Raw genomic sequence first — 19,024 nt, forward strand, 5'->3', positions numbered from 1 at the left:
GTGTCTCACTTTATGCACAATATTTAACACTACATGACTTGCTCAAATTAAAAACAATTCATCAAGAATTTCATAATTTCAAAGTTGGCTTAGTGAGTTATAAACTGTGTCTTTGATAGGGCCACCAAGCAGCATGACTTTTGCTGTTAAACAGGAAGGCCTAACACCCTTTAATCATGACCTAGCATCTTTAATTATGTAATGTTTCTAAAGTTACAGTGCTTGTACAAAAAAAAAAAAAAATCTATGCATCTTCTTTTACTCCAGAAATTTAAGAATGTACAGGGATAACTAGAATGCATGTGAGAAGAAAAAACAAACAAATGAAACACTGAGTTGTACATAAAACTTGCAGTGAACCAAGAGGTGGAGGAAGGAGAAGAAATCATGGCAATTAAGTGAGTCTACAGGGTTTGGGATTAGGATTTATTTATGCACTCTGTGCAATCTATTTTGGCAGTGGACTGCCTGACTGAACCTCCTAAAATGAATGAAGAGGGGCTGGGATGTTTGTGTCTGGTTGATAGCTGCACATTGTCAGGAAAGAGACTTAACGAGCTGCATACTCTTCCGAACTGGAGGGACTTCTGCGGCTGGTAAATGGGCAGCAGGTGGTGGAAGATGGCTTGGAGGAGGATCAGAAACTCCTAGATCAGGTCAGTACAGTACCAATTTACAGCCAAGAGTTACACAACTATTTCAGACTTCACCACCTATATGAGATGCCTGAATTTGTGCTGTTAGTAAAGCTAATTAGAGAAAGGGGAAAAGGGGGGGAAAAAGGTGATCATAATGTCTCCCTGGGAACAAGTCAAGTAAGAGAACTCAGACTGAAACTCCAGATAATATATAAGAAGCTGGAGGTGCTAAAGCCTGTTGAATTTGGATTCCCTAAAATGTGACCCAGGTAGACGTGGATATGTGGTTTCAACTCCATCAACTGATGCCACAAAGACTGCCAGAAGCTCCATCTCCTGAATCATTTCCACTATGGAAAATTGACCCCAGTGGAGAATGTTCCCTGGCATACTGTAGACCCAAGCATGGATGGGAGAATGTCAGGGATAAACTGGAGATGCAAAGGAACACCAATTCAGCCATGGTAACTGGGGGACAACAAAGTTGATAGACATTCTATCTTCCTTTTCTAAGGAGGAATAGAACCAGGATTGGGAGGGGACTGAATCTGAAAGCCAACATGGTTGCTACTCTGGACTTGTCTAAGTTATTCACACCTCAGTTGGTTAGACATGACTTTAATGGACACAGTCAATGTTTATCCCTTAGAAGACCTCACTGGACCCTGTAGGAGAATGAGAAGAAAGGCCAGGAAGGAGGGGGTTCAAGCTATGAATGAGAAAGTGGATCTACAGGTGGCACAAGTAGACATGTTCCTCTTTTTGAGGAGGTTTTTGAATATTTCACTGAAGGTTTATAATAAAATGTGAGTATTCAGATGCTATTGTCTTTCCTGCCTTCTACGAGAGGGATACTCAGGTTTAATGGGTGAAATGAAGAACTGGAGGAAGCGGAAAGATCAACTTGTTTAAACAGGAAGGGCAGAGAAGTATTCTTAGGATAAAATGATAGATCCATATAAGAGGTGTAAAGTTCAGCATGGGCTAAACGTTAAAGATTTTGGGGCTTTGGAAAAGGGAAAATATTTAGGGACTATCTGTTACTCATTTTAAGTATAAGAAAAATGCGTTGAGAAAAATTACTTTAAGGAGCTTCTTTTCCTCTAAGTATTTATTTTAATTTAATTAAATTTATTTTTTATACAGCAGGTTCTTATTAGTTATCAATTTTATACATATTAGTGTATACATGTTAATCCCAATCTCCCAGTTCATCTCACCACAACCCCCCACACCCACTTTCCCCCCTTGGTGTCCATACGTTTGTTCTCTACATCTGTGTCTCTATTTCTGCTGTGCAAACCAGTTCATCTGTACCATTTTTCTAGATTCCACATATATGTGTTAATACACGGTATTTGTTTTTCTCTTTCTGACTTACTTTACTCTGTATGACAGTCTCTAGGTCCATCCATGTCTCTACAAATGACCTAATTTCATTCCTTTTTATGGCTGAGTAATATTCCATTGTATATACATACCACATCTTCTTTATCCATTTGTATGTCGATGGGCAGTTAAGGTGCTTCCATGACCTGGCTATTGTAAATAGTGCTGCAATGAATATTGGGGTGCATGTGTCTTTTTGAATTATGGTTTTCTCTGGGTATATGCCCAGAAGTAGAATTGCTGGGTCATATGGTAATTCTATTTTTAGTTTTTTAAGGAACCTCCATACTGTTCTCCATAGTGGCTGTATCAATTTACATTCCCACCAACAGTGCAAGAGGGTTCCATTTTCTCCACTCCCTCTCCAGCATTTGTTGTTTGTAGATTTTCTGATGATGCCCATTCGAACAACTGTGAGGTGATAGCTCATTGTAGTTTTGATTTGCATTTCTCTAATAATTGGTGTTGCTGAGCAGCTTTTCCTGTGCCTCTTGGCCATCTGTATGTCTTCTTTGGAGAAATGTCTATTTAGGTCTTCTGCCCGTTTTTTGATTGGGTTGTTTGTTTTTTTAAATATTGAGCTGCATGAGCAGTTTATATATTTTGGAGATTAATCCTTTGTCCGTTGATTCATTTGCAAATATTTTCTCCCATTCTGAGGGTTGTCTTTTCGTCTTCTTTATAGTTTCCTTTGCTGTGCAAAAGCTTTTAACTTTCATTAGGTCCCATTTGTTTATTTTTGTTTTTATTTCCATTACTCTAGGAGGTGGGTCAAAAAAGATCTTGCTGTTAAAGAGTGATCTTTATGTTAACGAATGCTCTTCCTATATTTTCCTCTAAGAGTTTTATAGTGTCTGGTCTTACATGTAGGTCTTTAATCCATTTTGAGTTTATTGTTGTGTACGGTGTTAGGGAGTGTTCTAATTTCATTCTTTTACATGTAGCTGTCCAGTTTTCCCAGCACCACTTATTGAAGAGACTGTCTTTTCTCCATTGTATATCCTTACCTCCTTTTTCATAGATTAGTTGACCATAGGTGCATGGGTTTATCTCTGGGCTTTCTATCCTGTTCTAGTGATCTATATTTCTGTTTTTGTGCTAGTACCATATTGTCTTGATTACTGTGGCTCTGTAGTATAGTCTGAACTCAAGGAGTCTGATTCCTCCAGCTCTGTTTTCTTCCCTCAAGTTTGCTTTGGCTATTAGGGGTCATTTGTGTCTCCATACAAATTTTAAAATTTTTTTGTTCTAGTTGTGAAAAAATTGCCATTGGTAATTTGATAGGGATTGCACTGAATCTGCAGACTGCTTTGGGTAGTATAGTCATTTTCACAATATTGACTCTTCCAATACAAGAACATGGTATATCTCTCTGTCCGTTTGTGTCATGTTTCATTTCTTTCATCAGTGTATTACAGTTTTCTGAGTACAGGTCTTTTACCTCCTTAGGTAGGTTTATTCCTAGGTATATTATTCTTTTTGTTGCAAAGGTGAACAGGATTGTTTCCTTAATTTCTCTTTCTGATCTTTTGTTGTTAGTGTATAGGAATGCAAGAGGTTTCTGTGCATTAATTTTGTATCCTGCAACTTTACCAAATTCATTGATTAGCTCTAGTAGTTTTCTGGTGGCATCTTTAGGATACTCTAGGTATAGGATCATGTCATCTGCAAAGAGTGACAGTTTTACTTCTTCTTTTCCAATTTGTATTCATGTTATTTCTTTTCCTTCTCTGATTGCCATGGCTAGGACTTCCAAAACTATGTTGAATAATAGTGGTGAGAGTGGACATCCTTGTCTTCTTCCTGATCTTAGAGGAAATGCTTTCAGTTTTTCACCATTGAGAATGATGTTTGCTGTGGGCTTGTCGTATATGGCCTTTATTATGTTGAGGTAGGTTCCCTCTATGCCACTTTCTGGAGAGTTTTTATCATAAATGGATGTTGAATTTTGTCAAAAGCTTTTTCTGCATCTACTGAGATGATCATATGGTTTTATTCTTCAGTTTATTAATATAGTGTATCACATCGATTGATTTGCGTATACTGAAGAATCCTTGCACCCCTGGGATAAATCCCACTTGATCATGGTGTATGATCCTTTCAATGTGGTGTTGGATTCTGTTTGCTAATATTTTGTTGAGGATTTTTGCATCTATATTCATCAGTGATAATGGTCTGTAATTTTCTTTTTTTTGTAGTATCTTTGTCCTGTTTTGGTATCAGGGTGATGGTGGCCTCATAGAATGAGTTTGGGAGTGTTCCTTCCTCTGCAATTTTTTGGAAGACTTTGAGAAGGATGGGTGTTAGCTCTTCTCTAAATGTTTGATAGAATTCACCTGTGAAGCCATCTGGTCCTGGACTTTTGTTTGTTGGAAGATTTTTAATCACAGTTTCAATTTCATTACTTGTGATTGGTCTGTTCATATTTCCTATTTCTTCCTGGTTCAGTCTTGGAAGGTTATACCATTCTAAGAATTTGTCCATTTCTTCCAGGTTGTCCATTTGATTGGCATACAGTTGCTTGTAGTAGTCTCTTAGGATGCTTTGTATTTCTGCGGTGTCCATTGTAACTTCTCCTTTTTCATTTCTAATTTTATTGATTTGAGTCCTCTCCCTCTTTTTCTTGATGAGTCTGGCTAACGGTTTTTCAATTTTGTTTATCTTCTCAAAGAACCAGCTTTTAGTTTTATTGATCTTTGCTATTGTTTTCTTTGTTTCTATTTCATTTATTTCTGCTCTGATCTTTATGATTTCTTTCCTTCTCCTAACATTGTTTTTTATTTTGTTCTTCTTTCTCTAGTTTTTCTTTAGGTGTAAGGTTAGATTGTTTATTTGAGACTTTTGTTTCTTGAGGTAGGATTGTATTGCTATAAACTTCCCTCTTAGAACTGCTTTTGTTTCATTCCATAGGTTTTGGATCATTATGTTTTCATTGTCATTTGTCTCTAGGTATTTTTTGATTTTCTCTTTGATTTCTTCAGTGATCTCTTGGTTATTCAGAAACATATTGTTTAGCCTCCATGTGTTTGCGTTTTTTACGTTTCTTTCCCTGTACTTTATCTCTAATCTCATAACGTTATGGTCGGAAAAGATGCTTGGTATGATTTCAATTTTCTTAAATTTACTGAGGCTTGATTTGTGACCCAAGATGCGATCTATCGTGGAGAATGTTCCATGTGCACTTGAGAAGAAAGTGTAATCTGCTGTTTTCAGATGGAATGCCCTATAAATATCAATTAAATCTATCTGGTCTATTGTGTCATATAAAGCTTGTATTTCCTTGTTAATTTTCTGTCTGGATGATCTGTCCATTGGTGTAAGTGAGGTGTTAAAGTCCCTCACTATTATTGTGTTACTGTCGATTTCCTCTTTTATAGCTTTTAGCATTTGCCTTATGTATTGAGGTGTTCCAATGTTGGGTGCATATATATTTATAATTGTTATATCTTCTTCTTGGATTGATCCCTTGATCATTATGTAGTGTCCTTCCTTCCCCTTATAACATTCTTTATTTTAAAGTCTACTTTACCTGATATGAGTATTGCTACTCCAGCTTTCTTTTGATTTCCATTTGCATGGAGTATCTTTTTCTATCCCCTCACTTTCAGTCTGTATGTGTCCCCAGGTCTGAAATGGGTCTCTGGTATACAGCATATATACAGGTCTTGCTTTTGTATCCATTCAGCAAGCCTGTGTCTTTTGGTTGGAGCATTCAATCCATTCACATTTAAGGTAATTATCGATATGTATGTTTCTTTGACCATTTTCTTAATTGTTTTGGGTTTGTTTTTGTAGGTCCTTTTCTTCTCTTGTGTTTCCCACTTGGAGAAGTTCCTTTACCATTTGTTGTAGAGCTGGTTGTTGTTGCTGAATTCTCTTAATTTTTGCTTGTTTGTAAAGCTTTTGTTTTCTCTGTCGAATCTGAATGAGATCCTTGCCAGGTAGAGTAATCTTGGTTGTAAGTTCTTCCATTTCATCACTTTAAATATATTGTGCCACTACATTCTGGCTTGTAGAGTTTCTGCTGGGAAATCAGCTGTTAACCTTATGGGAGTTTCCTCGTATGCTATTTGTCATTTTTCCTTTGTTGCTTTTTATAATTGGTCTTTGTCTTTAATTTTTGCCAGTTTGAATACCATGTGTCTCGGCATGTTTCTCCTTGGGTTTACCCTGCCTGGGACTTTCTGCACTACCTGGACTTGGGTGGCTATTTCCTTTCCCATGTTAGGGAAGTTTCTATAATCTCTTCAAATATTTTCTCGGGTCCTTTGTCTCTTCTCCTTCTGGGACCCGTATTATGCGAATGTTGTTGCATTTAATGTTGTCCCAGAGGTCTCTTAGGCTGTCTTCAGTTATTTTCATTCTTTTTTCTTTATTCCATTCTGTGGTAGTGATTTCTACCATTCTATCTTTCTGGTCACTTATCCATTCTTCTGCCTCAGTTATTCTGCTATTGATTCCTTCTAGTGTATTTTTCATTTCAATTATTGTATTGTTTATCTCTGTTTGTTCGTTCTTTAATTCTTCCACATGTTTGTTCTTTAATTCTTCTAGGTCTTTGTTAAACATTTCTTGCATCTTCTCGATCTTTGCCTCCATTCTTTTTCCGAGTTCCTGGATCATCTTCACTATCATTATTCTGAATTCTTTTTCTGGAAGGTTGCCTATCTCCACTTCATTTAGCTGTTTTTCTGGGGTTTTATCTTGTTCCTTCCTCTTGTACATAGTCCTCTGCCTTTTCATTTTGTTTATCTTTCTGTGAATGTGGTTTTCGTTCAACAGGCTGCAGGACTGTAGTTCTTGTTTCTGCTGTCTGCCTTCTGGTGGATGAAGCTATCTAAGAGGCTTGTGCAAGCTTCCTGATGGGAGGGACTCATCGTGGGTAGAGCTGGGTGTTGCTCTGGTGGGCAGAGCTCAGTAAAACTTTAACCCACTTGTCTGCTGATGGGTGAGGCTGAGTTCCCTCTCTGTTGGTTGTTTGGCCTGAGGCGACCCAGCACTGGAGCCTACAGGCTCTTTGGTGGGGCTAATGATGGACTCCAGGAGGGCTCATGACAAGGAGTACTTCCCAGAACTTCTGCTGTCAGTGTCCTTGTCCCTTGCCATGAGACACAGCCACCCCCTCCCCCCAACCTCTGCAGGAGATCTTCCATCACTAGCAGGTAGATCTCGTTCAGTCTCCTATGCGGTCACTGTTTATTCCCCCTGGGTCCTGACGTGCACACTACTTTGTGTGTGCCCTCCAAGAGTGGAGTCTCTGTTTCCCCCAGTCCTGTCAAAGTCCTGCAATCAAATCCCATTAACCTTCAAAGCCTGATTCTCTGGGAATTCCTTCTCCCGTTGCTGGACCTCTAGGTTGGGGAGCCTGACGTGGGGCTCAGTACCTTTACTCCAGTGGGTGGACTTCTGTGGTATAATTATTCTCTAGTTTGTGAGTCGCCCACCCAGCGGTTATGGGATTTGATTTTATTGTGATCGCACCCCTCCTACCATCTCATTGCAGCTTCTCCTTTGTGTTTGAATGTGGGGTGTCTCTTTTGGTGAGTTCCAGTGTCTTCCTGTCGATGACTGTTCAGCAGTTAGTTGTGATTTTGGTGCTCTTGCAAGAGGAAGTGAGCACACGTCCTTCTACTCCGCCATCTTGAACCAATCTCCTCCTCTTAGTTTTATGCTTGGCATCATTTTTTAAACATTAAAGATGGCTTTTAAAATTTTTAAATATTTGTTTATATGAAATTACAGTTTCTTCTGAATGTGACACTGTGCTGAGGCAGGCTCTGGGGTGTTCTAGCTTTATCTTGGTTATGCTGGCATAGTGTATAGTTAGGCATCTATCTTTTTTCCAGTGAGAATTATATTGAAGTGTAAATTATCCACATTCCATTCTTAACTGGAAATGTTCACTCTAAATTAAGGGGAAGTCAAAATATTGGAGAAGCAAGTCAGCTGTATAAAGGCTTATAAACAGGATTGAAATGGAAAATCGTAGGGGTTACCAGGGATTTTAATTCAGACCCTCAGGATTGGAAAGGGAATCATAAAATCATTAAATTCAACCACCCAACCAATCAGAATTTGCTTCTGCAATGAACATGACAGATGGCCACCTAGCCTTTGCTGGAACCCTTCCATTGGTGGAGCCATGTCCACTAGGGCAGCCAATTCTTGTTTGGACAACTCTTATCATTATAATGTTTCTTGTATTTAACCCAAATTTAGTCTCTGTGACTCACTGTTATTGGTTTTTGTTCTACTCACTGGATACAATAGAATGTGGCTGAAAAGAGAGGCCTGACCATTTACTGGCTGCTGACTTAGGGCAAATTTTTAACATGAATAATAAATTTCTGTACTTATATAATAGACAAGATTACTCCTAAATCATAGTTTTATTTTGAGGATTAATGTGATAACATGTAGAATGGATTCAACATAGTGCCTTATACATGATATGTTTCTTAAAAAACGTTAAAAAAAAAACTGTATCAATGTTACTAATAAAAATGTTACCAGAAAGTCAAGGTTTATGTCTCAGGAGTCCAGGTTATCTCTTTCCTATCAAAATGTATCTTTCTGTTCTTATGTTGCTTCAAATAATGAGTCTATATCTTGGAATGAGTCTCTGATCCTCTTAATTCTGATTGTAGGTGTTAATGTCCTGGATTTAGAAATCTGGCTCTGACCACTTGAGTCCCCATGCTCTCTCTCTGTTTTGTATAATCTAACACTCCAGTTCTCATCACTGTGCATCTAACTCAGGTCTGGTAAATGGACAGCTCCTTTCTGGTTTCACTGTGTCTGGGTGGGGCATGAACAATCACAATTCCAGGGTAATCAGTGAGAACGACTGAGACCTTTCAACTGATGTACATATCAAGAATGCTGTATAGTCCTTTTGTTTTTTAAGATTTTTTCTTTTTTTTTTTTTTTTTGATGTGGACCATTTTTAAAGTCTTTATTGAATTTGTTACAATATTGCTTCTGTTTTATGTTTTGGTTTTTTGGCCATGAGGTATGTGGGATCTTATCTCCCCGACCAGGGATCAAACCCACACCCCCTGCCTTAGAAGATGAAGTCTTAACCACTGGACCGTCAGGGCAGTCCAAAGAATGCTGTATACTCTTTATGTTCTTCACAGATAAGCTCTCAAACTTGTGCATACATAAATCTAATATGAAGGCAATGGTTTGTTTTCCTTGTGGGAATAGGGCTCAGATGCTTCTGGAAGAAGAGTTAGACATCACCCAAATACCCATGTATTTTTTTCCATCCAAAGAGCTGCATGAGGCCATTTTGTTGGGGGTCGTGATAGAAAAAGCCCAGATACCCCTGCAAGAAAGGAGTGGCTGCCAGGTTTCAGGAAGCATTGTCTGCAAACATCTTCCAGCTGTCATCTTCTTCAGAGTCAGCCTCGACTGCAGAGAGTCACCTCAGTGAAGCCATGGCCTTCCTAGGGAAGTTCACATGTAGTGATTGGCTTAGACAGGTGTAAATGCCTGACCATTTCAGCCCACTGTTGGATCTCTGATGGTGATGCTCACTCTAGAGCTCTCTGCCATGTAGATAGAGACTTTGTTGGGTCTGCATTGCAGTTCACCTTCTCCCTCTACCCAATTCTGCTTCCACTCTCTTTCTTTCACAGATGTTAATTTCTAAGAAAGATCATGCTCCCCAAAACTCTGTCTTAGCACTTGCTTCTGGAGAAGCCAAGCAGTGATGAGGGCTAAGTGAATAAGGAGGGATTTGTTGTTTTGGGTTTTGTATATTTTTCCCCTAAAACCTTCTAGGAGAAAAGGACAATAGAGATAGCTTGTGTTCTTTCCACCTTGTGAAGGAATTGGATTTGAACTCCTGAGGAAAGAGTATAAAGTAGAGGGAATGGTTTAAGCAAAACTTTTAAGACTCTGAGCTACAGCAACTCTGCTTTGAAAGCCTCCTGATGAATTTTGAAGTATGGACAGATCCCTTTTCCCCTAACAGACCACAGACGACAGAAGTGCAGCTTGATCACTCTCTGTGCTTGGGTAATTACCAAGTAAGAGTAACTATACCCAATGAAGCAGGTACAGTGAGAAGACACCTTGAAGAGGAGGGAGAATTAGTAGACTTTCTCCTAAACCCATATGAGACATCACCACTCAGGTGATGGAGGGGCTGGAGTAATACAGCAGAATAGGCTTGGAGTAATGGGGATCTGGGCACTGATATCAGTGTTGCCACATGTGTACAGGTTAATTGATGGAGTGTGAGATAATCGGGTTACAACGATAGAAATTAATGTGCTCTGTAAATATGCTGCATAGTTGAAAGCAAGTAAACGTAAAAGTAACAATAACAAGAAACCAATAGGCAGATTAAGTATATAAATGCCAAGGATCTATTGTTTAAATCAATTCCAGGGATCAGTAGCTTTCAACAACTCGCTGACAATTTTCTGAGGTCAGTCTATCTTCCAGGAAATCATTTACAACTCTGCATCTACTGCCCCAAATGGATTTGACTGAGGTTTAGAACAAGGTGAAAACAAGTTCAAAAGAAGACATCTATGAGACTCAGAAGAATGAAATGAAAGATCTATGGATTTCCAGTCATTAAATACAAATTCTCTGATGTGATATACTTTTTCAAGTGTTACAATGGCATGGCGTTGTCTTATTGCAAACATTAGAAAACAATCTCTTCTCTAGAATTAGGAATCATTACTAACCACTATAATAATTGTAGAGATGCCAAAGAAGACAGTGTATATGGTCTGCATAGCCTGATTAAATTATCTTCAAGGACACAGAAATAAATGCATTGTGATCTGTCCTCTGCAAAGGGCCTGATATATTTAGATTTTCATTAAGATGGGCTCGAACACAAAATGTCTTCAGCTATCCAGGAATGTAATTAACCACTTCCTAAGATTCCTACTTAATCAATGCTATTTTCCTCCATATTTGGTTAATTGAACTGTCAGCCTCTACTGTGGTCTGGGGTATGTGGATAATTTGGGCCAGCAGCATCAGGGACATTCAAACTCAAGGTCATTTCCCCATTGAAATAGCCTCCTTACATTGAATGTGAACTCTCATCCTCTGTGTGAAACACATCTTTAGTCAACAGCCACACTCTAAAAAACATATTTTAAAATTTAAGATAAAGAATGCTGAAATAGTGAGATATTTACTGAAAAAAAATATGAAAAAGTTTTAGAGTCGGAAAGACCTAAATGTGAATCCCTGCTCTTTTGGGCAATAGCTAATTTTGGGAAAGTTATTTCTCAGTTTCTTTCTCTGTCAAATAGAACTAATATTAATTGATACTTTATAGTACTGCTGTGAGAGACTAGAGGTAATGTTTGGATAACACCAAACACATAACAGATATGTAATAATTAGTTGCTATTATTACTCTTACTTTTATTATTGCCACTATGTTTATTCTCAGTTTTCTAGATTACGGTCAAGTATCAAAAAATCTCATAATTCCAGGCATATGAGATGATCTCATGACTCCCATGGAATATTGATATGTCTATGTTTCAAAAGTGTATTATCAAGTTGGAGAGCCTCTGACTTGTAGGGCCAACATAAGCAGGATGGTCTGCAAAGCTCGTTCCATCTGCTCAGCCTCTCCTCAAATACAACTATGCTGACCCTACCCAAGCATTTCTGGGGACTTCACTATAAGGTCCATGGACCTTTGAGTCACTTACTTCAGCAGATGCTGTCATTTGCTTCACTACCTGAGCAATGACAATGGTATAACCAACCTTTCCTTTCTAGATACCACTATTCCTATCACTGAGTAGGGAAAGAAAAGTGCATTTGTCCATTCCTTCATCCATCAGATTTCCTGAGGGTCTTCTAACTGCCCAGCACCCTGTTTTTGGGGAACACATCAATTAACAAGACGTAGTAGTCACCCTCAAAGAACACACAAACAAAGGTGAAAGACAACAGGATTCAATAAACTAAAATCTGTGTTTAAAGGACAGAGTTTGAAGTCAGACAGACCTGCAGTCTAATCCAGGTTTTGCTTTTATTTAGCTGCTTGATTTGGACAAGTAATTGGACGAGTAATGGGAAGAGTACCTACCGTGGGTCATCAGGAGGACCTCATGCACTAAAGGAAATGAATGCTCAGAGCAGTGTTTTGTGCATAGTGAGAGTGCAGTAAATATTAGTTGCAGTAGTAATGGTGAAAAATGATTATAACATTAATTACTATTTGTATTATTATCAGTTCAAAGTGTCAGAAGCAGACACCACAGGGATGGGGGAGCATATTGAAAATGGAGGCAGAGAAGTAGGCAAAGGCCAGATTATGAAGGGCTTTGCGGAGCCCGAGGGGGCAGTGAGGATCGTTTCAGAGTTTTATAAAGAGGAGTTTTGAGCAGGAGAAAACAACCTGGCCTTTCAATTCCAAAAGATTGCTTGCCCCTGGGGTGGAATTGTAAGTGTCTGCAAGCCCAGGATTGGTCCATTCCCATGAACCACAGGTGTCCCCCTCCTTGATGTGTCGTGAAAAATTAAAATGAGGACAGTTCAGTCAACAGAGTGTCTGTGAAATTAATGAACCCCTTCACCTTCAACACCTGGTAATTATATCTTTCAATTAAACCAACTCTCTTGCTGTCTACGATCTTATAAATTAACTCACAGCTTTACATCTTTCCAGCCAGATCTTTCCAGGACTTAAGCCTATGAGGCCAGAGATGGAGAGTGAGCTCAGAGAAGGCAAATGCAGGACCTCATTCAATACCCGTCTGCTTGTCCCTTGAGTCTCTTCCCACTCAGATTGGCCACCAGAACCAAAAGTGTACTTTTTTGTGTAACTCATAATCACTATGGACTGTATTTGAGCATATCTCATGACTCACTGAAAAGGAAGAATTGAACTAATGAAGTCTGTTGTTGAATCTAGTTCATATGAATTCATTCATTCACTGAATTTTTGAGAGCCAGGACATTTTCTAGAGATAAAAGAAATGATCCTTTGTGGGACATGGGTCATCTCTGTCATGAAAAAAAAAAAAACAACCCACATGACTTAAAAAAAGTTTAGTTCACATGTATATTTATTGATTCTTCATTTAGAAGACAGTTTTCCAGTTTTAAATATGCGCGAATTACCGAACATTTGATAAAGAAAGTATAGGAAGATTTAAGAGGATATAGCAGAGGTTCTTCAACTGATCAAGGACTCAGCAAGTCAGGTCAAGAAGCAACCTTTCCACTGAGACCCATAGGGTTGACAGAATAAAGGTAAATGTATTAGGAGAATTACATTGTAGGCGAGGGGGACACGGAAAGTACATGGAACAGAGTTCTGTAGAGCTGGAGCGTAGAGCAAGATGGAGAGATGACGTGATGAAAGAAGGAAGGGTCACAACATGTAGGGTCTTGTAATGATGTTCAGGAGTTTTGGATTTTGTCTTAAAAGCTAACAGAAGCTGTGTACGGATATTAAGCTAAGGGTTTTCATGAGCCTCATAGACATGGTATTTTTCATGTTATCATTAAATGATCACTCTACTTGCAATGTAAGGAAGTGTCTGGAAGGTAGTAAGGCTGGAAATAGAATGACTAGGTTGAAGATCCTTGTGAAAATCCTAGAGGACTAGGAAAGGAACAGTGGAGACAGAGATGTAGATATAGAAAAGGAACAGTGGAGACAGAGATGTAGATTTTCATAGAGTGGGTGATTGATAGGATGTGTGTGATCAGAAAAGGGGAATTTTAAAATGAGGACTGACTAAAATAAGTCAGAGAAAGGCAAATACTGTATAATCTCACTTACATGTGGAATCTAAAAAACAAACAAACAATAACAAAAACAAAACTCATAGAAACAGAGAATAGATTGGTAGTTGCCGGAGGTGAGGAGTGGAGAGGCTGGGGAAAATGAGTGAAGGTGGTCAAAAGGTACAAACTTCCAGGGACTTCCCGGGTGGTCCAGTGGTAAAGAATCCACCTTCCAATGCAGGGGACGCGGGTTCAATCCCTGGTCGGGGAACTAAGATCCCACATGCCACAGGGCAACTAAGCCCGCCTGCCACAACTACTGAGCTCGTGCGCCTCAACTAGAGAGCTCATGTGCCGCAAACTACAGAGCCCATGCGCTCTGGAACCCATGTGCCACAACTACAGAGCCCATGCACCCTGGAGCCTGTGTGCCACAACTAGAAAAGAGAAAACCTGCACGCCACAACTAGAGAGAAGCCCCACGCGCACCACAACAAAGAGCCCACGCATGACAACGAAAAATCCCACATGCCTCAGCTAAGACCCGACACAGCCAAAATAATAATAAATAAATAAATAAATAAATAAATAAATAAATAAATAAAAATATAAAAAAGGTCCAAACTTCCAGTTATAAGATAAATAAGTCCTGGAGATGTAATAACAGCATGGTGACTATTGCTAACAACACTACACTGCATGTTTGAATGTTGCTGAGAGAGTAGATCTTAAAAGTTCTCATCACAAGAAAAAAAAATTAGTAACTATGTGAGTTGATGAATGTTAACTAAAGTTATTTTGGTAATTATTTCTCAATATATGTATATATCAAATCATCATTATGTACTCCTTAAACTTCTACAATGTTATAAGCCAGTTATATCTCAATAAAAATGGACAAAAATTTTAAAATGTTAAATTAAAATTAAAAATGCATACTAGCTTCCTGGTTTGAGTTACTGAGTAGTTGCAAAGCATTTTAGCTTCTACTGAAAAAGGGTCCCAAAAGTAAAGGTAACAGAGCTCCTTAGAAGGCGGGTGGCTGTTACTTATTGCATGTCTATCAAATGGATCATGGTGGCAGGGTCTTCTTTGATAATCTGAAAATTGAACCCAAGCATTGGACCTATTGGGTGCAGACTTTAGTCTTCTGTCCAGTAGTATATAACATGTATGAATAGCCTGAGGGATTTATATAGAAAATAGAAATAGTATTTTCATAATCCTTACCTCCTTTTCTCACCCTAACAATGCTCTAACCCCTGATTCAGAGGTGAGAAAACAGAAGTTAAAGAGTTAATGAATTGGTACACATGAGGTGTTAACTAGGTCTGTGTTTGAGTTCCTTGATCTTTCCAAATGAACATGGAATTGTCTCATTGGCCACAGGTGTTTAGGGAGCACCTACCATGTCTGTAGACCTTCTACAATCTATTAAGTTTAGTTTTGTGAAAGCAATGATTTTATCAGCTGATCAGTTTTCAGAGCTCAGAGACAAAAATGCCCTTGAGAGGAAACACGTTGGAACGATCAGTTGTTTCTTTCATGCTTCCTACAGTGATGTGAAAAAGACAAGTCTTCCTGGAGTAAAAATTCTGAAAACAGCATTTATGGCCCTGCAATCCCATCCTCAGAACACTGTGACATAATTTGCTCTTATTGCTGGGACATTCCAGTGGCCATATCTTTTCCTATCACTCAGGGACTGGCACAGAGAAATCTGATCTTTAGTCCACTGACCCCAACATCATTCTCTATGTCTCTGCGCCCTCCCTGACATTTTTTATTCTACTTAACTCTCCAGCATTGTCTAAGCTCTAGTTTCCGTATCAGGCTTCTGTTTCAGGAAAAGACTGCATCAGCCCAAGTTTTATGACCTCTTGAACTTCACTGCCAATTAGACAGAAAACACAACAAATGTTTTTATTGTATTTTATATAGCCCCAAACTTCCTGGCACAATGTGTGGTCATCCAGATTCAGGACTCATATTCTGACTACTTATCTAGATTAAATATGACAATAGCAGAAAGGGATCTGGGTGAATAAAAACACTTGATAAAGCTCCAATCTTCATTAAAATCAAAGACTTTGAAGTCAGCCATATCTGGGTTCAAACCCCACTTCTTAACTCTAAGACAACAGGCAATTTATATAACTTCTCTAAGTCTCAGTTTTCCTATTTGTAACACAGAATTAATAAAGAGGACTCAGTAAAATAATGTGTGAAGCCCCGATATAATATCTAGCACATACCTAGCATGATAACAGAAAGCTAGTTTTTCCTGTTTACTCACAATTTGACTTGATCTCTGCGATCCAATATTCACCAATTTTACCCTTAACAATTAATTTGTGAATTGTAGCAGTCATAGTGGTTTACTTATAAACTTGTACTAAATTTTGCTGTGAGTTTAATAATATAACAATATAATTTGGCTAGCATTTGTTGAGTATTGAGGATATATTGAGTATTTACCCCGTGCCAGGCACTACGCTAAAGGTTTCATATGCGGTCATCACTAGTAATGATTACAATAAAGAGGATGCATAACTGCAATTATCTCTCACCCCCTTGTTTTTAAAGATGAAGAAACTGGGTCTCAGAGGTGTCAAATGAATTATCTAAGATCACAAAACTAAAAAATCCAGAAAATAAGATTGAAAAACCATAGCTGTTTGACTCAGCAAATTTACACTATACAGACTATTATTAATTTTTAATGTCCTTCAAAATAATATCACATTTTTCTTTAAAAATTTCCCATAAGTAGGACTTGTCCCTAATTCAGACTTTATTTTTTTAGATTGGAGATTTCACACCCTTCAGTGCAAATCAATAAGCATTCTGGAGAATACATTGATGAGGTTTTGAGGAAGGTACATCTTGTGTGTCTTCCATAAGATGGAGGGGATGGCTGTATGATTACTTATTTTTCTTAAAGAAAGGTAACATCTGCGTTTATTCTAGGACAATATCAGAAACTAGTTACCTTACAGGACATGTGTCATGTGCAGCCACAGGTTCCAGAAGCAGATGGCATGTGCTAAACAGTGTATGTATGAATTAGCTCTGGGAATAACTTCTACTCAGGGTATAAAAGAAATTAGGAGGTGAGCCAAATTAAAATTAAGCAGCAGGCCTATGCAAAATGGTACTCTTTTGCCTCCTTTTCCTACTGTGTGTGTGCGTGTGTGTGTGTGTGTGCGTGCGCACACACGTATGCATGTACTGAATGTACACATCACACACACATACACATTCCTATCCATATGTCTTGTAAATCCACTCTATAATCCTGAGAAGTCAAAACGTTTTTTCCTTGACATTCAAGGCCCTGGACTAACAGACGTAGTGGTAGGTTTTCAGTTCCGTTTGAAGGCACCTGATGGATGTAATACCTAGAAAAATTCATTTAACACTTCTGGGTCAAATATGTCTTGTAAAACAAGACCATAAGGAAGATTATCTTTTCTTCCTGTTGTACCTAATATTGGGAGTACAGGATTCTATAAACCTAATACTACCTAATACTGCAGAATCAGACTATATTCACATAACTAATCTCAAACATTTCCTGATCCTCCAAGCTACAAACAACATTCCTGTCTACAAAGCTTTAAACTACTGGCTGAATTAATTAGTAGACTGTAGTAGTGTGCTATAAAAAATATAATTGTCATGATTATTCAGGCTTTCTGTATCTAGACCCTAAGAAATTTTACTCTGTTTCACTACTCCTTGAATCTGAACTCACCTTGTGACCTGTTTTAATCAATAGATTCTCATGGCATTGACATGGTGTATCTCCCATAGCCTAGGCATCAAAAAGCTTTGTGTGGGCTTCCCTGGTGGCGCAGTGGTTGAGAATCTGCCTGCTAATGCAGGGGACACGGGTTCGAGCCCTGGTCTGGGAAGATCCCACATGCCGCGGAGCAACTAGGCCTGTGAGCCACAACTACTGAGCCTGCGCGTCTGGAGCCTGTGCTCCGCAACAAGAGAGGCCACGATAGTGAGAGGCCCGCGCACCGCGATGAAGAGTGGCCCCCGCTTGCCACAACTAGAGAAAGCCCTAACACAGAAACGAAGACCCAACATAGCAATCAATCAATCAATAAAAAATAAATTTAAAAAAAAAAAAAAAAAAAAAAAGCTTTGTGTGTTTCTACTCTCTCTCTCTCTGAAACCTGCCAAGCTTCCAGGAAAACAAGCTCAGTATAACATGCTGGAGAACAAGAAGCCACATGGAGCAGAGTTGAGACATTATAGCTGAAGTCATCTAGACAAACCAACCCTCAGGCCATTGTGGGCAGCTGACCACACTGCATAAATGAGTGAGCTCAGAGGAGACCAGACTAAATTGCTGACCCATAGAATTGTGAGCTAAATTAACATTTAGCTGGAATGGTTTGTTATACAGCAAAAGCAAACTGATACACAGAGCTGTCTACCGGACTTATGAAAATCTTCACACATTCACAACTTGCTTGGATTCCATTTCTTCATAAAGTCTACTCATCATTTCAAGCTACATCGAACATATTCATTCGTTGAACAAACAGTGACTGTTCATTAGTATTTTTACTGCTAGTAAACTTTGGTTCTTCATTTATCACATAAATACTGCCTGTATCAGGCTATCTGTTAGCATCTTATCACATGATAGGCCATTTCCTCTATCATAGCAACTGGAAGGCTAAAATCCACATTTCCTAGACTTTTTTGTCAGCCTATTCCAATTTAGGTTTTTACCAGTGAGAAGTACTGGCAAGATATTTGGAAAGTGAGAAAGAAAGAGAAGGCATTCACACTCTGGCAGCAGTTGATTCTAGGCTTAAAACACAAGGCAGATGTGACGTTTTGTCAGTGACTTGCATACATTCTCCTGTAAATTACTTACTTCAGTGCTCCCAGCAGCTGATATAATTGGCAGAAAATTATCTGAGATTTTTGTACTTCTTGGATCCCCAAGTGGTATCAGCATCTTCCCTGACCATTTCTATCCCTGTCCTTCAAAATGTTTTGTCAGAATTTAATTTCCTGCATTAAATTCTCTCCTGTTTGAAATATTTAGTTTCCCTTTCCCACACTGAAACTTGAGTTTTTAATATGTACTTTTTTCATTTATATAATTATATTATTTAGTGCTAATACTGGGCAAGTAAGTAACCATAAGAAATGTGGTTCATCACCCTGATTTTTAAAAAAATGAGTAGATTGAGATCCAGAGAAATGAAATGACTTATCCAAAGCAATCATAATTT

General features: G+C 38.6%; 1 long non-coding RNA gene across 1 annotated transcript; it reads right to left on the reverse strand.

Annotated features, from left to right (window-relative positions):
* Positions 1–1,748: 1,748 nt before the first annotated feature.
* LOC309633441 lies at positions 1,749–17,999 on the reverse strand. Its single transcript, XR_014247524.1, has 2 exons — positions 17,930–17,999; positions 1,749–17,608 (listed from the first exon to the last, which is right to left on the reverse strand). It is a non-coding gene; the product is annotated as an uncharacterized lncRNA (long non-coding RNA).
* Positions 18,000–19,024: the final 1,025 nt, after the last annotated feature.

Source organism: Balaenoptera borealis, assembly GCF_965194805.1.
Source record: "Balaenoptera borealis genome assembly, chromosome: 8".
In the NCBI taxonomy this organism is placed as follows: Eukaryota; Metazoa; Chordata; class Mammalia; order Artiodactyla; family Balaenopteridae; genus Balaenoptera; species Balaenoptera borealis.